Source organism: Watersipora subatra, chromosome 9 (assembly GCF_963576615.1).
Source record: "Watersipora subatra chromosome 9, tzWatSuba1.1, whole genome shotgun sequence".
Lineage (NCBI taxonomy): Eukaryota > Metazoa > Bryozoa > Gymnolaemata > Cheilostomatida > Watersiporidae > Watersipora > Watersipora subatra.
In genome coordinates, this window is record NC_088716.1 from 22,236,115 (window position 1) to 22,241,428 (window position 5,314).

Below are 5,314 nucleotides of genomic sequence, written 5' to 3' on the forward strand. Positions count from 1 at the left end.
ACAATTTAGGGTAACTCTAGGGTAGAGTTGTCTCCCTAGCAAATCGATTCGGTGAATCTCTTCGTTCCAGATGGTTCCTCCCTTTTTGTAAAGAATATGGCGTAAGTACTTGCGTAAATAAATGAATAAAGCGTAAAGTGAATATAATAAGTGAATAAAGCGTAAATTGCTTCTCCGTTTGTTAACAAATGTTTGCATGCTGGTTCCGGAGCTGTTACAATTTTAATTTATGTTCGAGATTCGAGACGAACAAATTTCAAAATCTTTGGTGTATAACCGAGTTGGTCGAGAACTGAAGCATCCAAGAGCCGTTCCACTGTATATAATCAGTACACAAGTCGCCAACTTTTAAGTTTGTGATAACTTATTGTCGATATCGTGGGGCCGAATAAATTAGTCCTAATGAAAAAAGACGAACAAGCATCGCGTTGTGTATACTTAGGTCCCAAAATATTTCTGAACAGAAGCATTCGTGGACGCAAGGTGAAAAAAGTTAGCACACGCATGGTGTATCCGTTATATGAAAACATATCTGATCGCTGTGGTGTTCTAGCTCAGTGGTAGAGCCTCCGGATTACAAAATTGATGATGCATTCGTCGTGAGTTCAAATCCATCAGAATGCGGAATCACAATATCAAGATTTTAAGATCTATAGCCGGAATGACAGACATACTTTGCGAAATATATAGATAGAAAATAGACTAGTGCCCTGATAGTCTGTTACACTGGGAGAGATAGTCACGTGTATCAATAAAGTACAAAGAATAAGCACATGTACAACAATTCTACATTAAGATGGTAAATGATTGGCGCAAGTGGTGGAGCTGTGTGTGGAACCCCAGTATAGTTGGTTCAAATCTTGTATTATGAATTTTTGTCCAAAACTCTACTCGTGGCTTCATGTCATCATATGCGCATGCACAGTCATTGGTTCATTTACACCATGATATCACTGCTGTTAAACCTTGTCAGTTATCTGTTATTAAAATATTTATAACTGCCATTGTTCTCTGCAGATAGTTAGTCGCCGTTTCACTATAGATGAGCAAGCAGAAGAATAACTTGCCTGACCTTTCATGTCCCGAGCAAATTTTCACAGACATGACATAACTTTCTTGATTTTTCTTCTTTCTACTAGTCCAGCGCTAGACATGATAACACTTGTATTTTTAGAACAAGTGCAGCCTTGTGTTAACTCCACTCATCCCTACATGAAGGTGTTCAACAACTATGTAAATATCCTTATTTCATAGTTGTTGAACAAGCTTAACAGTTGACATTATTGAACACAAAGTATGTTTTACGGCAAAGTTAACAAAGAACCACAGCGAGGTACCACAAGTGTGACAGGCTCCAATGCACCTATCATAGTCTTCCCTGCCAACGCTGGCTCCAATAACAACATAAATATGGTAAGTAGATAAAGAGTGGAGGCCACTTTTTGTTGACTTTGTATTTAGTCTGTGATGTTTTCTAGATAGCAAGGTACATGCTGCAAAGAAAAAAATATTTTCTCTAAAATAATGATGAAACAAAACATATTTACTACAGTAAAGGGCATGTAAGTCGGTCTTTGCATTTGTCCGAATTCAGGATTTGATGTTAAGGTTAAAGATTGCTTTTAACAAGACTCCAACTCATGACATTCAACTCGGTAGACTGAAACCTGCACCAATCAATCACCTTTAGGTATTTCTGAATAGTTGTATACATACTTATTCTCTGTGTTGTATCACCATCCCTGATGATCTCTCACAACACTCTAGACTAGTGCTGGGCATGGGTAATAAAACTCGTTGAACTCACGGGTTTATCTTCTCTCGAGTCTCGGGGAATAGAAATTTTGAGCAATTCGCTCTTGCGGGTTCGGTTTTGACTTGCGAGTTCGGGTTTTGCTACACGAATCCGTCAAATAAAGCGGACACAAACTCGGTCTACTATGCCCTCCGCTCTATTTAACAACCCACATGTTAACCCTTTGAACCCTGGTCATTTTTTTCAATGCGTGTCACTAATCCTGGGCAATCTGTCCAACAATCCGAGGTTTTTAAACTTTTATTTTATACATTTGAGCGTGCTCATAACACATTGATGTTTGGTAAAAAGCTGGTAAAAAGTCTGGCGACCCACAGTGAAAGTCATTAAACAAAAAAAAACAGTAGCCTACTTTACCATTATTCGGGCCAAAACTATGAAAGTTTGTATGATTTAAAAAAAACTCGTCAAAACATTTACAATAGCATCATATCCATTGAGCAAATGTCCATCATTGTTTTATGACTCAAAATATACTGGGAATTTATAATTAGTATTATAAAGTTTCTTATTTGCATCACAATCATTAATGGCCTACCAACAAACGAGTTGTATCGATTTCTTCGCGATATCGTTCAAATAGAATTTGTTATTAAAACGAAGGAAGTAGGTTGAGATATTTGAAAACTGTTACAAATGGAAGTGAAATTCCTGGTCTAATATCTTGTGCAAAATTGGATTTTTGAAATTTGATTGGTTTGCGTTGTTATTTAGAAACGGCTTTTGTAAACAAAGCCATGTGAATGCCGAAATTTCGGCCATAGAGTCTCTGACACACCCTACGCAATGCCATAAAACCGACCATTAGGGTTTAAAATTCAATGGGTGAAGGCTGCAAGTACAAATATCGGTCGATAGAAAATAGTAAAAAATAATAAATAAATCGAATAGAATTATAATCGCATTGTAAATTTTAAAACAAGTCTGATATTTGGAAATTTTAGACATAAAACCCGTATCAACAAACGCGATACCCGAAAAACATGTTGGCCAAAAAGTACTCGTGCCCAGCACTACTCTAGACTGCCAGGGTATTAGTATATATAATAGAAATACACCCCTACATGTGGTTTTTCCTCCCAAACACAGCAAGAGAGAAAACAATACTTTTATGGCTGACTATCAGACTCACATTATTCAAATCGAAGTTGAGAACTTGCACTGACTTGACACACTACGTTATATGGAATTTCTTACATAATATGAACCAAACACTACATATTATTCTTTACGTCAATTGTAGTTTGTGTTAAAGGTTTACAATATAACAGCGTCTACTATATTTGCTTATTAGCAGCGTTGAGATTGTCTGTTAGTTATCTGTTTAGGTAGGCAATTACCGGACACAAGGTAGCCGCAGTTCATCTTTATTGCTAGACTCTCTGTTAGGCTCGTAATTGTTTATCAGCCATACTTTAGAATGGGTGATTCACAGCCATGGTACTATGTGATTGTACAGGGAATTGGGAGGTTTTGGAAACTTTTTAGAACTGAATTTATTTTTTGTTGTAGAAAATACAAGATCTCACAAAAAATGCTGCAGCTCAAAAAGGAAAAGTACGAACTTCAGAAGGCATTTGGCTTGTTAGCTTCAAAGGCATAGAATGAGTTAGTACTGAACATCGATGTTTGCGCAAGTTGCAAGCAATCCATGATTCAGCACCTGAAACTGAACTGAAACCTGAAGTCCTCTCTCTCGGCACTCTCTCTGACTCATGCTATTTGAGTGCCTCTTGGTTTTCCTGCAAGAGAAGACAATCTTCAAATCATATCTGAATATTATTGCTAATATAATATTTAGTGGAATCAAGTGTCCAACAGACAAGGTCACTAGCTTTTATACTCATCCGATTGATAGTAAAATATAATAATGTGTTTTCTGTTTTAGCATTGCAGATGTGTCCATCGATTGTTTACAAGTCTTAAAATCCGTTGCTATCTTTCAATATTTCTATTGACAAATTAATGATAGTTAAATATTTAGGCAGGGCAAAAGTTAAGGTGAGGATAACTCTCAAACATAAACAGATGGTTTCAAAACTGCAAGCTCTCTGGTTTCGGCAGGTGTGGATATACATGTATATATATAAAATTTAATGTTTTAGAAACCTCTAAATGTTTGAGTAATATGCCAAAAATAATAATTGTTTATTAGGGAAATAGATATTGCAATGTTGCAGTGATGATTATCAGATCTGCCAATGCCATATAATGCATATAGCAAATCTATGAAAAGGAATGTAAGCTAGCATAGAGAGATGACCCACCACAAGGAGACGATTTCCTAAAGGGCATGGAATATATTGCAGGCTGCGATTATGACTAAGGTTTAGAAACAACATTTTCCGGAACATGAGTTTTGTTTTGAAGAAATGCTTCCATTACTGGGAAACAAAGCCCAATGCAGACTGCCACATTGGGCAAGTAGGAATGGGCAGTGTGTAACTTACGCAGAGTCTACCTACACAGAATGTCACTATGGGCAGTGTGTGACTTACGCAGAGAGTACCTACACAGAGTGTCAAAGTCAATGAAGCAGCTAGGTAGACCGTTGACTGCTCGTCTTTGAGAAAAAGCGACACGTGATACATCCTTGTTTCATAATAAAAACTTACTTATACCAAAAACTGTCACACAGATTTATTCAGTATGAAGCATAATGTTTATGGAGGCAATATGGTTGTTGATCAGAGTAGAATAAAGATTACCATCTTTGTATTATCAAGGTTACCCATAGACTTTAACTTTAGAAGAAAACACTCCGAACTGCCAAAATGTATACAATATATTTAACTTAGGGACTTTCAATGTCTATAAATAGTTATTACTAACACAGGAAGTTAAATATAATATGCAGAAGATAAAAACAATCAAGTGAATGACGCATGATGATCTTGTTAGTTGCGTTCTCATCATTGAAAATACATGTCAATAATATCCAAATACCCCTTTTCACTCGCGTAACTACAAAGTACATTTAGGTGTTAATACACTGAACAAGCTAGAGGTATGGAAACATACCTGCATATGATACTGGACAAATTGAATGTTTTAAAACTGCTATTCAAATGCTACATGATAGACAAAACAACTTTTAGAGCAAGCATAGACAACTCCTATACCGTTGCAACAATTACATGTAGCTGATATATTTAAAACTAAGCAGAGATAGCAGATTATGATTCACTAGAGTTGACTATGCGAAAGAATAAAAAGCTATTTATCTTTCACATAAGCTAATAGGAAAAATAGTGTTCGTAATAATGGAACTTTATACTTAGTATAATTAAGGCAGCAATAGTGGCATCAGCAGCTGACTCTGAGATTTATTACTCCTTTCTATGAATACTAATATTAATCAATAAAATATCACGTATTTATGACTTCCTCTTTGTATGTAAATATATTCTTTTTTATTTTATTAATTATATTTTATTTATGCGGTGTTAAACAATTATATTGCTTATTCCATATAAGCATCATTCACCCATCAAAAAG

The 5,314-nt window shown here is 35.8% G+C and overlaps 1 long non-coding RNA gene across 1 annotated transcript; it reads left to right on the forward strand.

The window, feature by feature from the left end:
* Positions 1–1,305: 1,305 nt before the first annotated feature.
* Positions 1,306–3,704, forward strand: LOC137404692 (uncharacterized). The gene is made up of 2 exons (XR_010979735.1): positions 1,306–1,413; positions 3,329–3,704. It is a non-coding gene; the product is annotated as an uncharacterized lncRNA (long non-coding RNA).
* The last annotated feature ends 1,610 nt before the right edge of the window (positions 3,705–5,314 follow it).